Source organism: Capricornis sumatraensis, chromosome 2, assembly GCF_032405125.1.
Source record: "Capricornis sumatraensis isolate serow.1 chromosome 2, serow.2, whole genome shotgun sequence".
Taxonomy (NCBI): domain Eukaryota; kingdom Metazoa; phylum Chordata; class Mammalia; order Artiodactyla; family Bovidae; genus Capricornis; species Capricornis sumatraensis.
The window spans coordinates 73300041-73323429 of record NC_091070.1 but is presented as its reverse complement, the minus strand read 5'-3'; positions in this window follow the sequence as shown (position 1 = coordinate 73323429).

Here is a 23389-nt window from a genome sequence, read left to right as displayed (position 1 = left end):
CTCCAGTACTCTTGCCTGGAAAATCCCATGGATGGAGGAGCCTGGTAGGCTGTGGTCCATGGGGTCGCTAAGAGTCGGACACGACTGAGCGACTTCCCTTTCACTTTTCACTTTCATGCATTGAAGAAGGAAATGGCAACCCACTCCAGTGTTCTTGCCTGGAGAATCCCAGGGACGGGTGAGCCTGGTCGGCTGCCGTCTATGGGGTTGCACAGAATCAGACACGACTGAAGCGACTTAGCAGTAGCAGCAGCAGCAAATAAACAGCAACAACCAGTTCTGATCCATCCATCACCCTTCCTGAGATCTGAGCATCCCCATAATTAGGTTAGATTGCCCTCTGGTGGCAAGGAGCTAATCTTATTCTCTGCCATCCCTCTGATGAGTTCAACATTTTGATAAACAGCGTTTTCATATGTAGAAAATACAAACTCACAATTTTTACAGAATAAAGAAACCATAAAATATAAACTATAGTTTCTTTTAAATTTCTTGTAAATAATTCAGAAAGCAATTTGGGATCTTGAAGAACCTGAGTAATAATTATTTGACTATTTTATAAAAAGGGGTATCATTGATAGGGATTCTTTGTTACTGAGATTAATCGAAAGCCTGGAAAATAAGCTTTCACTGTTGATGGCAAATGAAACACTCTGATTTATAAGTAGACGTTTTCAGCCAAAACAGCCTTCACAAACCTACTTAAAATGAATCTGAAGGCCAACAATTACTGAAAATAACTAGGAGAAAAGAAAAAAAAAGTAATAATTGAATTTCAATCATTGTCTAAGCAGATATGATTAATTATTAATAAACAGACAGGATTCTTGTCCTGATACTGTTACTGTCTGGTTCTGTGTTCTTGGATTTCACTAGATCCTCTGATGCCATTCAAATACATTTTCTCGGGCTTCCTTGGTGCCTCAGTGGTAAAGAATCCACTTTCCAATACAGGAGACTCAGGTCCGACCCCTGATCCAGGAAGATTCCACTTGCCATGAAGTACCTAAGCCAGTGCAACACAACTATCGCACCTGTGCTCTAGAGCCTGGGAACAACTACCACTCAGCCCACAGCCTCGACTGCCGGAGCCCTGCAACCTACAGCCCGTGCTCAGGAATAAGGAGGAAAGGCCACCGCAATGAGAAGCCCACGCCCTGCAACCAGAGAAGAGCCTGTGCAGCAGTGAAGGCCCCCCACAGCCAAAAATACATACATAAAATTATTTTTTTTAATTTCCTCTTTTTTCTCTAAGTGTCTCCAGTATTCAGTTCAGTTCAGTTCAGTTGCTCAGTTGTGTCCGACTCTTTGCGACCCCATGAACCGCAGCACACCAGGCCTCCCTGTCCATCACCAACTCCCACAGTTCACTCAGATTCACGTCCATCGAGTCAGTGACGCCATCCAGCCATCTCATCCTCTATTGTCCCCTTCCCCTCCTGCCCCCAATCCCTCCCAGCATCAGGGTCTTTTCCAATGAGTCAACTCTTCGCATGACGTGGCCAAAGTACTGGAGTTTCAGCCTTAGCATCATTCCTTCCAAAGAAAACCCAGGGCTGATCTCCTTCAGAATGGACTGGTTGGCTCTCCTTACAGTTGAAGGGACTCTCAGGAGTCTTCTCCAACACCACAGTTCGAAAGCATCAATTCTTCGGTGCTCAGCTTTCTTCACGGTCCAACTCTCACATCCATACATGACCACTGGAAAAACCATAGCCTTGACTAGACGGACCTTTGTTGGCAAAGTAATGTCTCTGCTTTTGAATATGCTATCTAGGTTGGTCATAACTTTTCTTCCAAGGAGTAAGCGTCTTTTAATTTCATGGCTGCAGTCACCATCTGCAGTGATTTTGGAGCCCCTCAAAATAAAGTCTGAAACTGTTTCCACTTGCAACCTAAATATTAACCAAAGTAACATTAACTCAATATTCTCCAGAAAGCTGCAATCAGCACTGACCAATAATATATGCACACACATTGCTACTGCTGCTGCTAAGTCGCTTCAGTCATGTCCAACTCTGTGTGACCACATAGACGGCAGCCCACCAGGCTCCGCCGTCCCTGGGATTCTCTGGGCAAGAACACTGGAGTGGGTTTCCATTTCCTTCTCCAATGCACTAAAGTGAAAAGTGAAAGTAAAGTCACTCAGTCGTGTCTGACTCTTCACGATCACATGGACTTTAGCCTACCAGGCTCCTCGGTCCATGGGGTTTTCCAGGCAAGAGTACTGGAGTGGCGTGCCATTGCCTTCTCCGGTTCACACATTAGGGAGATAATTAAAAACAATGAATACATGAAGAAGGTTTCCTCTGATTATTTAAAAGACAGTGGAAAATATGGCAAAAATGAACATCAAAGTGGACATTTTAAGGACACAACTGCAGGGAGAGGGCCTGACATGTAATTTCAAATTCAAATTTTAAAGGAAGAGTCTATAAATGAGCTTTGGGCAAGGGTTCATTGAGGTCTACATAACCATGACTGCAAGCAGGGTGAATAGGATAGGGTTGGAGGTTGGGGCAGATAACTCAGCAGATGTCCACTACAAAGACAAAATTCATATCAGTCTAAAATAAGTGAATGATCTCTAGATTTGACCTCAATAAGTACATGTTTACGCTGCTACTACTGTTGTTGATAATTAACAAGGAAGTGGGTATTTTTTATTTATCTCATTGACTTTAGGTAGTAGAACTAAAGTCATATTAGTCATATGTCATATATTAGTCATTAGTCATTAGTCATATATTCTACCTCATGCTACAAAAAAGTTTTATGTCTCTGTTAAGATTTCTTACAAGGAATATAAGAGTAAAAAAAATTAATCTCTTAGATAAAAATGCATCTGAGCCTTAATGTCTGCTGTGAAAAGTGAAAGTCATTCAGTCATGTTCGACTCTTTGCAACCCCATGCACTATACAATCCATGAAATTCTCCAGGCAAGAATACTGGAATGGGTAGCCATTCCCTTCTCCAGGGGATCTTCCCAACCCAGGAATCGAACCCAGGTCTCCTGCACTGCAGGCAGATTCTTTACCAGTTAAGCCACCACGGAAGCCCTAAATGTCTGCTATAAAATTCCATAATTTGAAAAAAAAAAAGTCAAATTTTAATAGAAGGATTTGAGACAGGAGCAAAGATCATTGGTGAAGTACTCTTTTAGTATGATTTTTGTCTAACATTTTTATGTTTCCAGTGTTTTTAGTTTCATACACTAGCTATTTCCTCTAACACTGCAGGCAGAAGGATTATTAGTTAATGTCCACTTCATTGCTTAGAGAAAAAAAATGAGGGCCTTCTCAAGATCACAGAAAAACTCCTAGAGAAGTTCATGGGTTCTTGTTTGATCCATTCATCAATTCATCCATTCATTTCCCAACAGATACCTATTAAGTAAACCTGTTTGTAATGTGTGTATCCTTCTAAGTGTAGAAAATGTGAATAAGATAAAATATCCATATATGCAAGGAGTTTGGAATATAGTAGGACCAATCAGGCAACTAGAAAATAGGCTGAAATCGGTGCTTTATAAGTTCGTGGAATCAGAATTGCAGAAGCTAAAGAGACCTTAGAAATTATGTAGCCTGCCTTCTCTCATAGGGTACACTCTATAGAATATTTGGTGTGTGTGCATGCTAAGTCACTTCAGTCATGTCTAACTCTTTGCAATCATATGGGTGGTAGACCACCAAGCTCCTCTGTCCATGGGACTGTCCAAGCAAGAATACTGAAGTGGGTTGCCATGCCCTCCTCCAGGGGATCTTCCCAACCTAGGGATCAAACCCACATTTTTTTATGTCTCCTGCATTGGCAGGCAGGTTCTTTACCACTAGTGCCACCTGGAAAGCTAAGAATATTTGGTACCCCGGATCAACTAAAGCCCTAGATCTTGCTGCTCCAGCCACCATGCTGGCCAAGGGAACTATACTGTGCAGTGGGAAGGGAGAGGGGACAAGGGGGCACTAGTTAAGGAGATGTCTCTTACATTTGCTGGGTCTCTGGAACAGGATCTGGCATGTGGACAGAGGAGTGAACCAGTCTGGCCCTTGTCCCGGGTTTGGGGGCCCAGGCTAAGGAGAAAATGGAAAAAGGAGTCCTGAATGAGGGCAGGCCAGAAAGCAAGGGAAAAATAGAAATTTAACAGCTAAGGAGCAAGTCAAGATAAAAATCAAGATCCTTAGTGAAATGGTTTCAAGCCGAAACAGGCAAGGTTGCAACACACGTTAAAGAGGTGGTATCCAGAATGAAAACTTGGAGCAATTTTAGGTCTTTTAGGAATGAGCCCAGAGAACAAGAGAGAGCTATTAAGAAGACCAAGACTGTTCCAGCACTTTCACTTATTATTTCCAATTTGCTATGGCCTGGGCTAAGCACTAGGTAGAAAATATGAAGAAGATCTAATCCAGATCTCAGAGTTTCTCACAGCCCCCTTTTGGGCGATGGTCAAAGGCCATCTACGTGTTGCATAAGTGATCAGTACAATGGTAGAGGAGCCACAGGAGCTATAGAAGAGGAACAAGGCCTCTGAAGGAGGTGGCTGGCTGCGTCTTACAATTTGAGAAAGACTTGAGTAGATGAAAGAACTGGGAAAGACTACCTAGATGGAAGAAAAATGTCAAGAGAAGGCCCAGAGAGTGGGAGAGAGCGTGGTGTAAAAAGGAGCTGTTGGTAGTTCTACATTGCTGGATTGTCGAGTGTAAATCACCGACAACCAGAGTTTTCCTTTCCTGTACTTGAGAAGTTACATTTTAGAACCTAAGTAAAGGTCATTACACTTATTAACTTTAATACTCATATTATTTGTTTTGCCCTTTCATAGTAGTCTTAGAATATTCTCAAAATATCAAAAGTCTGACTCCTCTTGGTGGCTCAGCTGGTAAAGAGTCCACATGCAATGCAGGAGACCTGGGTTTGAATCCCTGGGTTGGGAAGATCCCCTCAAGAAGGGAAAGGCTACCCACTCCAGCATTCTGGCCTGGAGAATTCCATGAGCTGTATAATCCATGGGGTCGCAAAGAGCCAGACACGCCTGAGCGACTTTCACTCATTCATAGTTACTATTTCCCAAGGCTGCAGATCATCTGAAAATTTGATGAGTATTCTTTTTCTAGTTTCCTTTAGTCCTTGATTAAAATATAAAAATAAAAGAGTTGAGCAGTACAGAACTAAGTCTAGAGCCCTTCAGTATTCTCTAGAGAGCTCCTGTCAAGCTGACATTGAGCCAGCAATCAACAGACTACGCATATGGTTGTTTAATTAGCTAACACTCTGCAGGGATGAGAGATTGCATGGCTACCTAGGGCCAGGAAAGGCAAGTTGGGATACCTTGGAAAGAATCCAGATGTAAAAGTGCACCTGTTGAAGGGGAGTTCGGACATCAGAAGACAGATCCGCATGTTAGTGTTGGAGGGAACTCAGTCCAACAGGCAGTTTCTGGAAATCATGGTAACAGACAATAAGCAAGTAGTCAAGTGGGAGGGTGGGCAGAGAATAAGGATTACATAATATAATGGGTTTATCTAAAAGGTAAGTGAGGCAGAGTGTTAGGGAGGATATTTGGAAATGTCCTCTTCAGCATTTAGGGGTAAAAGGATATATTTCTGCAACTGACAAATGGTTCAGAAATATAGATGCATGCATATGTATCTGTATGTAATATGTATATCAACTACACATATGTGGGGTGTATATGTATCTATCTACCCAGAGAGGAAAAATATAAAATGTGATAAAATATTAATATCTGAAGGGTCTAGCTGAAAGACAGTCTTGAATTCTTGGTACTTTTCTTAAAACTTTTCTGTAGAACCAAAAATTTGTTTAAAAATAAAGTTTAAGGGAAAAAAATTCCATAACGTAATGCCAGAGTGGAGTGGAGTGACTGATTAGGTGGCTTGCAACTGTTCAGGTGAGAGGTGATAAGTGCCAGGTGTAGGCAGGAATAGATGGGAGAAGGAAGCAAGAAACATTGTACAGGTGAAGATGCCCATATTAACAACACAATAGATAACTCAGGTGACTTCCATAATCACAATAAAGAGTGATGAGTAACTACCAGTCTCTTGTCTATTTGGTTTTCAGCTTTTAACTCACCTCTTGGATTTGATACTTTAGAATTTTTCTTTGGAACTGAACTCCTGCTTTTTTATGGCCTTTCCCTCTATCAGTTCAGTTCAGTTCAGTCGCTCAGTCGTGTCCGACTCTTTGCAACCCCATGAATCGCAGCACGCCAGGCCTCCCTGTCCATCACCAACTCCCGGAGTTCACTCAGACTCACGTCCATCAGGTCAGTGATACCATCCAGCCATCTCATCCTCGGTCATCCCCTTCTCCTCCTGCCCCCAATCCCTCCCAGCATCAGAGTCTTTTCTAATGAGTCAACTCTTTGCATGAGGTGGCCAAAGTATTGGGGTTTCAGCTTCAGCTTTATTCCCTCCAAAGAAATCCCAGGGTTGATCTCCTTCAGAGTGGACTGGTTGGATCTCCTTGCAGTCCAAGGGACTCTCAAGAGTCTTCTCCAACACCACAGTTCAAAAACATCAATTCTTCGGCGCTCAGCTTTCTTCACAGTCCAACTCTCACATCCATACATGACCACTGGAAAAACCATAGCCTTGACTAGACAGACCTTTGTTGGCAAAGTAATGTCTCTGCTTTTGAATATGCTATCTAGGTTGATCATAATTTTTCTTCCAAGGAGTAAGTGTCTTTTAATTTCATGGCTTGCAGTCACCATCTGTAGTGATTTTGGAGTCCCCCAAAATAAAGTCTGACACTGTTTCCACTCTTTCCCCATCTATTTCCCATGAAGTGATGGGACCGGATGCCATGATCTTCGTGAACCACCCTTAATCCACGGATCATAAGGTTTCTGGTCCTCACCTTACAACTGACCCATCATGGCAATTCCCTGTACTTGCAACCCCACTGAATGTCTACAGGCCCACAGATCAGGAAATAGACATGAGATGGCAGTATTCGAAACACAGAGGTCCTCACCTTTCTAAATATATTCAGCTTTCCTCTTTAGAACACAACTGAAAAGGAATGAAAAATGATTGGAAATACTGAAAACCATAAACGCTCCCAATATTCAGGCCCAGTGGCAGAAATTTATTTTTCAGAGAATTCCTCACTCACAGACTATATGTTTTTATATTACATGTACTTATAGCAAGCATGGTCCTATGTTTCAAGGCCACATCTGACTGGAGGAGAGAAAGTCTGTATGCAAGGATACTGACATTCGGGAGGAGAGACATCTGACATTCTCATGGACAGAGATAAGATAAAAATCTATTAAAATGGGACATTAATAAAAGCAAAAAGCCCAGTGGTAAGTATCCCTATGCACCACAGGACATCTCTGTTGTGTAGTGGATCAAAGTATTTGCTGGGATTTTCTTTTTTTATTATTTTTTTTTGTTCAAGTTTAATTGAAGTACAGTTGGGATTTTCTTTCATCCCAGCATTTAGCTATCTGAATATAATTATTTCATGGGGACAATAAAAAGCTCTCAAGTTAGTGGTGTCTAAATGTTAATGTGAAGAGCCGACTCATTGGAAAAGACCCTGATGCTGGGAAGATTGAGGGCAAGAGGAGAAGGGGACGACAGAGGATGAGATGGTTGGATGGCCTCATCGACTCGATGGACATGAGTTTGAGCAAACTCAGGGAGATAGTGAAGAACAGAGAAGCCAGGCGTGCTGCAGTCCATGAGGTCGCAAAGAATCGGACATGACTTAGTGATTGGACAGCAAGTGTCAACGTACCACTAAGTTTGCTAGGAATGCTCTCCATAAAACATATCATAAATAAAATTCTGTTCTGCTCAATGCCTTCAAGTGACAAGCACTACATGTTTTCTTTCAGGGTTTGGACAGGTGGAGCCTGGAGTAGGGTGTGTTGAACATCTGGAAGCGCAAGAGCAGCCCTCCACAGTCTCCTTAAGAATCTGTATGGCTCGCGACTTTCGTGAGTTTTCATGTGTCACCCTCCTGCTGTCGTATCTCCTAACTCCTCCCACCGTTGCTTTCTTCTCTGGCCACTCCTGCTGTCCTCAGCCTAGACAGCGTCCTCTGGGAGGCTTTCTCTGGCTGCCACCCCTCCCCAGGAGGCGTTAGGTCTTGGGTTAAGTGTCCCCTTGGTGCTGTCACAGCCCCCTCAACCCACTCCTTTCGTGCATGCTTGGCCTTAATGACACCATGCTGGACTCACCTGTTGAGATGTGGGCATCCTCACCAGACTCTAACTCCTTGCAGGTAGGCTCTGTGTCTGCCTGATGCATCTTCCTTCATGACTGGCCACCAGCGGACTCCTAGTATATATTCATTAAATGAGTAACGCTCCCAACAGCAGGGAATCTGCATTACGACCATGATAACGAAATGAAGACACTCATCATGGATCATTTTGACAGGAAGGACACTGAGCAACATTATGTCAAATGGTTGGCAGTTCTTAATGCTGAAGTCAAGATTTTATACCAAATTCCCGTATATATAACTACGCATATATAACTCCACCTTGGACTCTCTCTAAACACATCTTTCCCGTTCATATCCCTGGTCCCTGTGGCATTATTTGCATATACAGTTGTACTTCCCATCTAGTGCTGGGGGCAGCAGGACCCAGCTAGACAGGAAAAAAGGGGAATGAAAGTGTTAACAGTTTGGCAGAAAGGGGCCACTGTGTACACAGAATTAACAGTGTGCCCTCAGGGACTAGGAAAACATACTGGGGCAAGATGTTTCCCCAAAGAAAGGCTTGTGAAAAGGAATCCTCTCTCAGACCCCAATCAAAGGACATTTATCTGGACAATCAAAATGACTTCAGATTATGAGACTGACGTGCTGATGGGAGTTTAAAAAACAGGGTTTACAACCATTGCTGATGGCAAGTGAGTGGTCCCATTATTATGCAAAAGGTCAGAAAACTTGAGAAAATGAAAGGCATCAGGTAGAATGGTTTGTTAGAATGTAAGCTAAAAAGTCTACAGATCTGGGCTCTAGTCCACCTTTTTCCCACTAATTTTTGTGTGTACAAAACACAATTTCCCCAAACATAGCAGGTTCATCATGAAGACTAATAATTATTAAGGAAAAATGAAAATACATTTCAAGAGAAATAATTAATGAAATGGGAAAGTGTTCATGATATACTTTAAAGTGAAAAAAAAGCAATTTATAAGATAGTATGTTTAAAATTGGGAAAGGGAGTAAGTACATCAAGGCTGTATATTGTCACTCTGCTTATTTAGCTTATAGGCAGAGTACATCATGCAAAATGCTGGGCTGGATGAAACACAAGCTGGAATCAAGATTGCTAGGAGAAATATCAGTAACTTCAGATATGCAGATGATACCACCCTTATGGCAGAAAGCAAAGAGGAATTAAAGAGCCTCTTGATGAGGGTGAAAGAGGAGAGTGAAAAAACTCAACATTCAAAAAATGAATATCATGGCATCCAGTCCCATCATTTCATTGCAAATAGATGGAGAAACAATGGAAACAGTGACAGATTTTCTTTTCTTGGGCTCCAAAATCACTGTGGATGGTGACTGCAGCCATGAAATTAAAAGACACTTCCTCCTCGAAAGAAAAGCAATGATAAACCTAGACAGTGTATTAGAAAGCAGAGATATTATTTTGCTGACAAAGGTCTATATAGTCAAAGCTATGGTTTTTCCAGTAGTCACGTATGGATGTGAGAGCCGGACAATAAAAAAGGTTGAGCACCAAAGAACTGATGCTTTTAAACTACGGTGCTGGAGAAGACACTTGAGAATCTCTTGGACAGCAAGGAGACTGAACCAGTCATTCCTATAGGAAATCAACCCTGAACACTCATTGGAAGGACTGAAGCTGAAGCTCCAATACTTTGGCCAGCTGATTCAAAGAACTGACTCATTGGAAAAGACCTTGATGCTGGGAAAGATTGAAGGTAGGAGGAGAAGGGGAGGATAGAGGACGAAGTGGTTGGATGGCATCACTGACTCAATGGACATGAGTTTGAGCAAACTCCAGGACTTGGTGATGGACAGGGAAGCCTGGCGTGCTGCAGTCCATGGGGTCACAAAGAACTGGACACTACTGAGTGACTGAACAATAAAATGTATTATATTCTCAATGAGTATAAGCACACACACACATGCATGTGTGTGTATGTGTGGGTATATATGCATAGAAAAATTATTTGAGTAAGACAAAGCAGATTATAACCAGTGATGGCACTGGAATTATGGCTATTTTATTCTTGCCATGTTTTTGCATTTTTAATTTTTCAGTAAGGTACAAGTTTTACATTATTAGCTGCAAAAAAAATAAGTTTTGTGAATGTTTTCTTCTGTTCATTAAGTTAATATGTGTACTTTCTAACGGAGGTAATATTTTGTAACTATGTAATTGGAATTATAATAATAGTTGACCGTTAATGACTATAGTAGAGCTCTGTAGCTATAAAGTAAGCCATACTCTGTACAGATAATGTGCAAGTCATTTTCTTTTCAGCTCTACATTATTAGAGTTCAAGTAGCATTGAGAACTGAGGCAAGTCTCATGGCCTGGAGCTTAGAGTTTCACAGACTTCAGACATAGCGCCATGTTCCTCTCTTCCTCCTTCTGAGCTCATCTCTGCAGGCCTTGGCTGTGTACAGATCCAGCTTCTTCCCTGACTGTTCGAGTCTTCCCATTTTCTACTCCAATAAATATTTAACAATTAGTGTGATGATTTGATCCCATGGCCAGCTAGCTTAGGTCGAGCTGGTAAGCACACATCACAACGTGTGGCTAATTGTGGCAAATCAGTTGGAAGTTAGGAGGAGAAAGCTATAGGGGGTGAATCCAGGCAGAGGTTCATTCTCTTGACACAACAGGCTTCGAACATGAGGTGGAAGATTAGCTCCTACACTGAGAGATAGCTTTTTCTTTCTTTTTAAATGATCATGATATTGGGAGGAAAAGAGAAATAAATAGAGTGAGCTCTTGGCTGAAGTCAGAACTCCTCAGTGGAGTTCCCAGACTCCTCCACCCTCAGGACCTGAAGTTTCTTCCTCTCTGCACCGGAAGCTTCAACACAGTGAATGGTATGATACTACTAGCCTGAAGTTTTCAGAAGAGATTAGGGGACACTCCCTCCAAGAAAGTACTCAGGATTTCAAAGGCTGGGGAGAAATGAATCATACTTTACTGGGGCAGGAAAAATAGGAAAGGGAATAGGTAGCTATTGATCCCACAATACTAATTTTATTGAAGATAGATTAAGTCATCTTATAATTCCACCCTTGCCAGCATTTGGCTAGGAATAGGCTGGTGACAAAATTCTGCTAATGAGATTCTAGAGAAATCTGCTGAGGGCTACTGGGAAGCACAGGAAGAAATGGTCTTGCTTCCCAAGGATATCATTATGTCTGCTGCCTCAGTCATCTTCTCCCAGCCTGAGAGTTGTTCAGCAGCCAAGTCATGTCTGACTGTTTGCAACCCTACGAACTGCAGCATGTCAGGCTTTCCTGTCCTTCACTATCTTCCAGAGCTGACTAGAACTCATATCCATTGATTTGGTGATGCCATCCTACCATCTCACCATCTGTCATCCCCTCCTCCTCTTGCCCTCAATCTTTCCCAGCATCAGGGTCTTTTCCAATGCGTCAGCTCTTTGTATTAGGTGTCCAGAGTTTTGGAGCTTCAGCATCAGTCCTTCCAGTGAATAGTAAGAGTTGATTTCCTTTAGGATTGACTGGTTTGATCTCCTTGCTGTCCAAGGGGCTCTCAAGAAGTCCCCAGCACTACAATTTGAAAGCATCAATTCTTCAACTCTCAACCTTCTTTCTGATCCAACTCTCACATCTGTACATGACTACTGGAAAACCAAAGCTTTGACTATATGGACCTTTGTCACAAAGTAATATATCTGTTTTTTAATACTCTGTCCAGGTTTATTATTGCTTTTCTTCCAAGGAGCAAATGTCTTTTAATTTCATGGCTGCAGTCACTGTCTGCAGTGACTTTGGAGCCCAAGAAAATAAAATCTGTCACTGTTTCGACTTTTGCCTGAGAGTTAAGACAACATTGATGATAACATACGGGAGACTTAGTAGCATGGCTGGGCCACTGAATCAAACAGGCCTGAACTCTCTGGACTTCTAGTTACAGAAGGTCATACATGCCTTACGATTCAGTCACTAGGAGTTAGGGGAGAGGAAGACGTTTGACGAGTGATTCACTGTGGGTGAGATAAATACCCACAGGGCATAACTTCAAAGGATGGAGAGTGACACTTGAGCTCATGGATGGAGAATTGGGTGATTTAGGTAGACTGGGTCCACCCAGCCCTTGGCTCCCCAACTAAGCTTAGTTTGCAATAAAGCAAAAGTGCAGGAAAGAACTTTCCTTGAAGTTCATGTGTGTTTTTCTCAGTCAACATAGGAAGGTTACAAATAACTCAGACTCTGTATTCAAATGGACAAAAAAAATGTAGCTAATTTTCCACAAGCCTCAGCCCTCCCTAGATGCTAGAAAAACTTACTAATTAACTTGCTAATTAAAGTTTCTGTCTCTTAGGGTTTAAACAATCTCCTGAATCAGATTATTCACAGTCCAGTTTCCCAGTGGGGCTAGTATAAAGCATATATTTTGGATGACTTGGTGTCTCTGGGTAAACTCTCAGGTTCCAGAGTGCTGTCTCTTCCTTCCTAAGAGGTCTCTGATGCATCTTACTGGGTTCCTGCGGTAGGTATCCCCTGGGGCTTGCTGGTCTTTACAATAGTACAGCTTGTCTGATCTGCATCTTTGACTGGTAATCACTGCAGCGTGGCTGGTCCCAAACAGACCTCTCAGATCATGTCCTGGGACCCATTCTTGGAATCTTCAATCCCAGCCATCTGCTCCTACATGAAGATCCCTCTCATATTAACCTCTTTATCCTGCTGTTGCCCTGGTTCCCCCAGAACGTCCCATCCTTTCTGCAGGACACATGGGCCTATTCCCAGGCAAGATGAGGCCAGCAGGGAGCCAGGAACAGGGCTCCAGGCTTGCCAGCCCAGTCATCTCACTCCTTTCCATCACTCTTTCATCACCTGGGATGTGAAGCTTTTTGATCACCTATGAATACTTCCTGAATGATGTGATAAACAGTTAAAATCAGTCTTACAGATTGCTATTCCTCTCCACTGTTACATTAAGAAATTAAATAGAAAATTCTATAAAATAATCTTTGAATAAATACTGCTTAAATTAAGAGGGGTCTGTAACTCTGTCTAATTAAATCTCAAATTAAGCTTAGAGACTGAGGAGGGCCATGTTTGTTAAGGAATTGCAATCGGATAGAACTAAAATCAAAATTGCCATAGCAACGGTGAACCACACACTGTCAGAACTTGAGATACCACTGGCCCAGAAGAGTGTATGAGCATTAAAAAGACTGGGACCGGGCATCCCTGGCAGTCCAGTGGTTAAGAATCCACCTTGCAATGTAAAGGACACCAGTTCGATCGATCCCCGGTCTGGGAAGATTCCACATGCTGCAGAGCAGCTAAGCCTGTGCATCACAACCACTAAGCCTGCACTCTAGGGCCCACGAGCCGAAACCACTGTGCCCATGTATCACAGCTTCTGAAGCCCACATGACCAGAGCCTGTGCTCAGCAACAAGAGAAGCCACTGCCAGCAGAAGCCTGCCCACCAATAGAGAGTAGCCCCGTTCTCTGCAATTAGAGAAAGTCTGCATGCTGCAATGAAGACCCAGCACAGCCAAAAATAAAATAAATAAACCTTAAAAAAAAAAAAAGAAAAAGAAAGATAGGGACAAATCACCTACCTTCCAGTATGGGAAGCAAAATCAGCATTTGATGAAGAATTTTTTCATGTTTGTGATGCCTAAGTCTATCCGTTAAGACAGGGCTTTTCCTTTTTTGTTTGTTTAACTGTAACCTATAATAAGAAATGGGCTTCCCCGGTGGTGCTAGTGGTAGAGAACCTGCCTGCCAATGCAGGAGATGTAAGAGACATGGGTTCAATCCCTGGGTTAGGAGGATCTCCTGGAGGAGGGCACGGCAACCCACTCCAGTATTCTTGCCTGGAGAATCGCATGGACAGAGGAGTCTGGAGGCACTTGGAGGGTCCTGAAGGGCTACAGTCCATAGGGTCAAAAAGAGTCGGACACAACTGAAGTGACTTAGCACACACACATAATAAATCAGAAATATATTTTATTTTCTGTGATGTACTTTTATAATAGGGAAGAGCCTTTCTATTTTATTATAAGTTAATCACTAAAGGGATGTTGCCTATAAGCTTAAATTATTTGTAATGGCTCATCTCTGGGAACCCTGACTCCCAGGTAATAGCTACTTTTGTTTAGCTCACAAGAAACACCCTGAACCATGCCCATCTGTGAATAAATGCAGGAAGAAAGAAATTAATACATACCTTCCAGATTCTGGGGAACCAGGACTTTATCCCCACCCCTCCCTCTTTAGTATAAATGAAGCATAAATTTCTGAGGGAAGATGATTCTTTGGAAAATGTGTCATCATATACTTTGTCTGCTGTCTTTCTGGATAAAGTCGCTATTCCTTGCCCCAACAACTCATCTCTTGATTTATTGGCCTGTTGAGCAGTGAGCAGTATGAACTTGGACTCAGTAACACTCTGGTCTATTCTGTTTTGTCCTAGTCTATTCATTATTTTTTAATACTGGTAGTGACCCATTAAACTGATGTCATGGCCCCCTAGTGGATTCAGTTCAGTTCAGTTCAGTCCCTCAGTCGTGTCCAACTCTTTGCGACCCCATGAATCGCAGCACGCCAGGCCTCCTTGTCCGTCACCAACTCCCGGAGTTCACCCAAACTCATGTCCATCGAGTGTTGATGCCATCCAGCCATTTCATCCTCTGTTGTCCCCTTCTCCTCCTGCCCCCAATCCCTCCCAGCATCAGAGTCTTTTTCAATAAGTCAACTCTTCGCATGAGGTGGTCAAAGTATTGGAGTTTCAGCTTTACCATCAGTCCTTCCAATAAATATTCAGGACTTATTTCCTTTAGGATGGACTGGTTGGATCTCCTTGCAGTCCAAGGGACTCTCAAGAGTCTTCTCCAACACCACAGTTCAAAAGCATCAATTCTTTGGCGCTCAGCTTTCTTCACAGTCCAACTCTCACATCCATACATGACCACAGGAAAAACCATAGCCTTGATTAGACGGAACTTTGTTGGCAAAGTAATGTCTCTGCTTTTGAATATGCTATCTAGGTTGGTCATAACTTTCCTTCCAAGGAGTAAGCGTCTTTTAATTTCATGGCTGCAGTCACCACCTGCAGTGATTTTGGAGCCCAAAAAGTCTGACACTGTTTCCACTGTTTCCCCAACTATTTCCCATGAAGTGATGGGACTGGATGCCATGATCTTTGTTTTCTGAATGTTGAGCTTTAAGCCAATTTTTTCACTCTCCTCTTTCACTTTCATCAAGAGGCTTTTTAGTTCCTCTTCATTTTCTGCCATAAGGGTGGTGTCATCTGCATATCTGAGGTGATTGATATTTCTCCCAGCAATCTTGATTCCAGCTTGTGCTTCTTCCAGCCCAGCGTTTCTCATGATGTACTCAGCATAGAAGTTAAATAAGCAGGGTGACAATATACAGCCTTGACGTACTCCTTTTCCTATTTGGAACCAGTCTGTTGTTCCATGTCCAGTTCTAACTGTTGCTTCCTGACCTGCATATAGGTTTCTCAAGAGGCGGGTCAGGTGGTCTGGTATGCCCGTCTCTTTCAGAATTTTCCACAGTTTATTGTGATCCACACAGTCAAAGGCTTTGGCATAGTCAATAGAGCAGAAAGAGATGTTTTTCTGGAACTCTCTTGCTTTTTCCATGATCCAGTGGATTAAGATCTGTAATTTGAAAAATGTATATTGCCTTTTAAAGTGTTTCTCAAAATGTGATCCAAAGACCTCCCACAATACACACAGTATATCAGAATCTCCTGGAGTTATTTTAAAATGCAGAGTCCTTTATTTCTCTCCTGGACTCTAAATTTGAATACATACTTTTCCTGTGGCAATGGCTCCCAGCCTCTATTCTCATTCCATCATGGGCCTAAAATCAGGGTTGGGACGATCACAAACCACAGATTTGAGGAGAAAGAATGGACCAAAGATAGAAGCTGAGCTGAGGTCTGAAGGAGGCTTAACAGACATCAGACCTGAGGGGTAGGGGAGGCGCTACAGGACAAACAGATCAGAGAGGCAAGGGGCTTCCCAGGTGGTTCAGTGGGTAAAGAATGCACCTGCATTGCAGAAGACACAGGAGACTTGGGTTTGATCCCTGGGTCAGAAAGATCCCCTGGAGAAGGGCAGAGGAACCCACACCAGTATTCTCGCCTGGAGAATCCCATGGGCAGAGGAGCCTGGTGGGCTATAGTTCATAGGGTCGCAAAGAGTCGAACACGACTGAGTGACTGAGCAGGCGTGCACGCAGGAGACAAAAGGAGCAGAAACAGACTGAGGAAACAGAACAAGGAGAGGGGGCCGAGCCTTGCTGGATTTCAAGGCGCAGAACTGAGTTGCCAAACAAGGTCCACTCTCTTGTGCTGACCAAAACCAGAGTATGGGAGTGGGTTCTAGGATTCCAATTAAAATGAGCTCCCCAGGAGATTTTTATACAAATAAAATTATAGCGATATTGCTAGGCATAAATTGTATCATTCACTCTCCAAGAAGGAGATTACAATTTTTAGCATGATATAAATTTTTAATGTGCAGCCATCCACCAAAGTGAGGTTTAGTTACTTCTCTGTCATCATAAACATATTTGCTTCTTTCAGTGGAGTCTCCCTTCTCTTGCTCACCATAATATCAACAAAATATTTGATCTTTCGCCAGGGGCCCGGTCATTGGTTGCAGCTGTTACCTGAAATTCAGGGCCACTTTTTACTACCAGGTAAGATGCAGGACTCACATTCAGCCAGGGACGTACAAGGACAAACACGTTAGCCAGAAGGAAATAGGATTTCTGAATAAAAATGGCTTTGAGCTTGTTCTCAGCTAGGATCCGCAAAAAAAATTTCATCATCTTAAAAGCCGAATCCAGAAAGCTAATATATTAATTTTTAATGAAGAAAATGTAACTCTCAGCAAGATGAATGCTCGCGTGCCTCTCCCTGTAGGCAATTTTCCTGGGATACTAAATTATCAGAATATTGCTTGGTGCTCACAGCATCACAGCAAGCGAAACAAGTAGGGTGAACCTCCTGCCCACGGGTGTTGGAATGGATGCTTTTCCAGCCCTCTCTCAGGACGCAGGCACCCCCAGGGCAGCAGGTTCCAGTTTCAGGGCGCTTGCTATTTTGGACTTTCTGGAGATATGCTACTGGCAGAAGTTCCGAATGTAACTTTCTTTTCTCATTTTTATAAAGCGAAGTTTTCAAACCTTTTTCTTCTATTTGTTTTTCACAGAATATTTAAAAAAAAAAAAAAAACCCTCCCAGAGAGAACTGCCATTAACAGCCTCCTGATTCTTCTAGATGCTTTGGTTTCCATCCATTGTTGTTCTGATCTTTTCTGTTACAGTAGCCCTTGATCCCTCCCTTCTCTCCCCAGGGGTGACAAATGGGGGACAGGGCAGAGGGGGCCAGCAGCGTGCACAGCTCACCAGCTTCTCAGGGGGGAATTCAGGCGGAAGGCCAGGGTGGAATGCCCTGGCTGCAGTATGAGCAGACTGCTGTTTGCTCTGCAAAAACATAGAAACAGATACCCTGGGAGTTTGCTTAGCCCTTGTTCTCTCTCATGCACGCTTTTTAACTGGAGTATAATTGCTTTACAGTATTTTGTTAGTTTCTGCTGTACAAAAAAGTGAATCCGCTATAAGTATATATATACCCCCCACCTTGGGCCTCCCCTCCAGCCCCCACATTCCACCCCTCTAGGTCATCACAGATGACTGAGCTGAGCTCCTCGTGCCATGCTGCAGCTCCGCACTAGCTATCTGTTCTACACACTTAGTTTATATTGTCAATGACACTCTCTCAGTCCGCCGCACCCTCCCCTTTCCTTCCTGTGTCCACGTATCTGCTCTCTCCGGCTGTGTCTCTATTCCTGTCCTGCTGATTGGTTCGTCTGTACCTAGACTCCACATATGTGCATTAACATACAACCTTTATTTTTCTCTTTCTGACTGGCTTCACTCTGTACAACAGCCTCTATGTCCATCCACGTCTCTACAAATGACTCAGTTTCGTTCCTCTTTATGGCACGTTCTCTTGAAACTGAAATTTCTCCATGAACTGCCCTCTGCTCAGAGAAGTAAAATTGGTCAGTTGAGAGCAGACGACAATTATTGCGGGTGTTTATGAAACATTTACCATGTGCCAGTCACTATTTGAATATTTCTTGAGGGCCTACTTTGTTCCAAGCATTTTTCCACATGCTAAAAATGCAGAAACAAAACATAACAAAACCCTGCTCTCATGAAACTTCCATTCTCACATGGAGGCAATTTTTCAAACAAGTGAGATAAGAAGTGTACTAAATGGTGATGAACGCTCTGAAGGGTAATAAGGCAGAAAAGGAGGGTGGACAGGACGATAGCGTGATTTTTTAAAATTGATTAATTTATTTTTGACCGCACTGGGCCTGCATTGCTGTATGCGGGCCTTCTCTGTTGCGGTGTGTGAGCTTCTCCTTGTGGTGGCTTCTCTTGTGGAGCACAGGCTCTAGGCATGCAGGCTTCAGTAGTTGTGGCGTATGGGCGTAGTTGCCCTGCAGCATGTGGGATCCTCCCCTATCAGGAATCCAAAACTGTGTCCCCTGAATTGGAAGATGGATTCTTAACCACTGGATCACCCGGGAAGTCTGAGAGTTAAATTTTGAAAGCAGTGGTCAGGAGGACCCCTTGGAGAAGGTGATATTTGAATTAGCATCCAAGGGGAGGCCGGGTAATGAGTCACATGGAAAAGCATTCTAGGCCCAGGGAACAACCAGGGCCAAGGCCCTGAGCAACCAGAAAGGCTGGGTTGCAGAATAAGCAGAATAGAGGAGACAAGGACAGAGGCTGATGAGTGGAGGGAAGGGCTGGTTTGTGTTGGGCATTATTTAGAGGCCGCTATAGTGACTTCAGCCTTTACCGTCAAGTCAAATGAGAGTCCCTGGATGTGGGAGGTAGAAGAGTGACATATGCTGATTTCTTTTATTAAAAGCTCCCTCTGGCTGACGTGCCGAGAGCAGACTACTGGGGCCCAGGTGGCTGGGAAGCTACTGTAACACCCCAGGGGGCAGGCAATGGAGGCTGGGATGGAGGCCGGAGTCATGGAGAGTGTGAGAAGCAGGTGGTAAGCTTTGGGCATATTTTAAAGATGGATCTGACAGGAGTTGCTGCCCATTTATATGTGGAGTTCAAAGGAAGAGGGGAATCAAGACTGACAGGACAACTGGAAGGATAAAATTGCCTTTTCCTGTGACAAGGAAAACCATGGGGAAGCAGGTTTCCCTCGTGGCAGGATGATCAGATGCTCAGTCGGGTATAGGTCTGTGGTGCTTACTAGGCATAAAGTGACAGCGAACGTGAAAGATGCTCAATTGTGTCCGACTCTTTGTGACCCACGGACTGCGGCCCACCAGGCTCCTCTGTCCAAGGCGTGTGTAGCCATTCCCTTCTCCAGGGGATTTTCCTAACCCAGAGATCGAACCCAGGTCTCCTGCAATGCAGGCATAAATGTGGAGATAACTGTCCTTCAGGCATATATTTGAGAATGCCAGCATAAGACACAGAAGAAGACTAACTAGGGAAAGCAGGTAGAGAAGAAAAAAGGCTTAATAACTGCCCCTGGATCTCATCACTATTTAGAGATCTGGGAGGTGAAGAAACACCAGGATATGAAATTGAGCTTGAGACCCAGGGAGATGGGGGGGAAACAAGGAGAGGGAAGGCAGAGTGAAGGAGGAGAAGAGGCAGATGCTGCAGATGGCCAAAGGAAGCAGCTGTGTTTAGAGGTGCGGGAATTGTTAATGGCTTCAGGAGCAGCGGTTTTGGTGGAGCCATGGGGGGAATGAAAGCTCAGTGGGAGTGGTTTCAAAACAATATATGACAAGAGGAACTGGGAAAAGAATAAACAATTCTTTCTGCAAGTTGTGCCCTAAAGGGAAAAAGATAGAGGGAATGGTAGCCAGAGGATGATGTGAGTCAAGAGAAGGTCTTTGATTTTATTTTTTCAAGGTAGGGTAAATTACGGTTTATTTGTATCCTGGTGGGCATGATGCACTAGAGAGGAGAAAATGATAATACAGGGAAGAGAGAGGAACATTGCAGGTGTGGTGACCTTGTGCAGAAAAGAGGGAGGGGGCTTGATGTATGAGCAGAGGGGTGCACAGACAGACCTGCTCTGTGGTACTAGGATGGGAGGCGGAATAGCTTGGCACAGAGGCTTGTTAGCAAGGTGAGGTGGTGGTGGGAGTTTATGGATATTCTCTTCTCATTGTTTTGGATTTACAGAAATATAAAGCAGGCCATCATCTAAGAATGAGATTGAGTCAGGAAGTTTGGAAGGTTGAAAGAAAGAGAAGTCTCTGAATGGATTTTTAAAATGTACACTTGCTCTAAGTACTTTTTAGTAATTTGTGCATTAATTTTCGCAATAGTCCTATGTAGTAGGAAGTAGTCTCCTCATCTAAAAATAAGGACATAGGATGATAAAACAGATAGCCCCAGTAAAGCAACACCTTGTGAGAGGTGGCTGGTTTCACCAGCCAAGAGTGAGAGCAAGGAGTACAAGGTTAACTTGAAATCCTTCAAGCTAGGCTTCAGTGGTACGTGAACCAAGAGCTTCCAGATGTACAAGCTGGATTTAGAACAGGCAGAGGAACCAGAGGTCAAATTGCCAACATATACTGGACCATAGGAAAAGCAAGGGGATTTAAAAAAATTTACTTCTGCTTTATTGACTATGCTAAGCCTTTGACTGTGTGGATCACAACAAACTGTGAAATATTCTTAATAAGATGGGAATACCAGACCACATTATCTGCCTCCCGAGAAACCTGTATGCAGGACAAGAAGCATCAGTTAGAACTGAACATGGAAAAACTAACTGGTTCAAAATTGGGAAAGGAGTATGTCAAGACTGTATATTGTCACCCTGCTTGTTTAATGTATATGCAGAGTACATCATGAGAAATGCTAGGCTGGATGAAGCACAAGCTGGAATCAAGATTGCCAAGAGAAATATCAGCAACCTCAGATATGCAGATGATACCATTTTAATGGCAGAAAGTGAAGAGAAACTAAAGAGCTTCTTGATGAAGGTGAAACAGGAGAGTACCAAAGCTGATTTAAAACTCAACATTCATAAAACAAAAATTATGACTTCTGGTCCTATCACTTCATGGTAAATAGATGGGGGAAATGTAGAGACAGTGTCGGATTTTGTTTTCTTGGGCTTCAAAATCAATGTGGATGGTGACTGCAGGCATGAAATTAAAAGACGCTTGCTCCTTGGAGGTATAGCTGTGACAAACCTATATAGGGTATTAAAAAGCAGAGACGTCACTTTGCCAACAAAGGTCTATCTAGTCAAAGTTATGGTTTTTCCAGTAGTCATGTATGGGTATGAGATTTGGACCATAAAGAAGGCTGAGTGCCAAAGAATTGATGCTTTTGAACAGAGGTGCTGGAGAAGACTCTTGAGAGTCCCTTGGACAGCAAGGAGATCAAACAAGTCATTCTGAAAGGAAATCAACCCTGAATATTCATTGGAAGGGCTGATGCTAAAGCTGAAGCTCCAGTACTATGGTCACCTGTTGTGAAGGGCCAACACATTGGAACAGACCTTGATTCTGGGAAAGACTGAAGACAGGAAGAGAATGGGGTGGCAGAAGATGAGATGGTTGGATGGTATCACTGACTCAACGGACGTGAGTTTGAGCAAACTCCGGGAGATAGTGAAGGGCAGGGAAGCCGAGTGTGCTGCAGTTCATGGGGTCACAAAGAGTCAGACATGACTTAATCACTGAATAACAACATGGTTAACAGAATTACCTCAGATCCCGAGACCTGCAAGGTTTGGTTCTTGTGTATCCATATGATTTATCTTATTTATTTATTTGTTTATTTTTTACCTCAATGTCTCCATTCCATGTAATAAGAGGGTTGAATTAGCACTGCTACTGCTGCTAAGTCACTTCAGTCATGTCTGACTCTGTGCGACCCCATAGATGGCTGCCCACCAGGCTTCCCCACCCCTGGGATTCTCCAGGCAAGAACACTGGAGTGGGTTGCCATTTCCTTCTCCAATGCAAGAAAGTGAAAAGTGAAAGTGAAGTCACTCAGTCGTGTCTGACCCTCAGCGACCCCATGGACTGTAGCCTTCCAGGCTCCTCCATCCATGGGATTTTCCAGGCAAGAGTACTGGAGTGGGGTGCCATTGCCTTCTCCGTGAATTAGCACAGTAATATAAAATAGGAAAGTTGGCCAACCCTTTCCTCTGCTGGTCAGACTGTATGACAATAGGTAGGGGTTCTATGTACAGCTATCAGGTGATTTCTGAGCCCTCCTGCCTCTTGGTTTGAACTAGGTTAGACTTCCCACAAGCTAGCATACTTCTGGTTCCAACTTAAGAACTATTTTATTACTTAGAGCCACTGTACAAAAGCATTGCCTGAGAACAATAAATGTGGTCTCTCAAAGACTGGATATTTTCTGAGGAATAAAAGATGCTGTTTTAATCAAACTAATGAGAGTTGAACTATTTAGCATTTCAGTCCTTCAAGTTGATCATGTTTGTGTGCACCACCTCTTGACTCTAATCTGAGAAGAGTTTTCTGTGCATAACTTAACCTACAAATTAATAAAAGACTTCTTTGCTGTCACTACTCATTACTCTTCCTTGATCCCAGAGTTACAATTTTACCTTGATGTGTCAATACAAATGGTGACAACTACTGATTGTGTTGACATTGAGTCTAGTTTCAGAAACTTTAATTAAAAATATGTGCAGTGTTGCATTTTTGCCAAGTGCTAATTAGACGCATTTTTTCCTACCATCTTCCCCATTTTAAGTAGCAGTTATGACCTTGGCATATGTCTTTATCAGAAAAGGAAACATCTACTTTTCTAGTTTTGGAGGAACACATGAGTAAAGAGGGTACTTTCTGGCTTTAAGAAAGCCTAACTAAAATCTGACATGAAGAATCCTCATTCAGATTCTAGTTTTTAGATACTGACGCAAATCAATCTGAATTTGATTCAGAAAAGCTTTTTTGGGCCCACTTTGGTTTAGAGATGAAGAATCGGAAGTTTCATAAATAGCGTGTACAAACTTGAGCTGATGCGCCTTTGGATAAGAATGCTCTTTTGCATGAAGCCCTATATCTTTGATCTTCATTACCACTATTTTCTGGATTCCAAACTA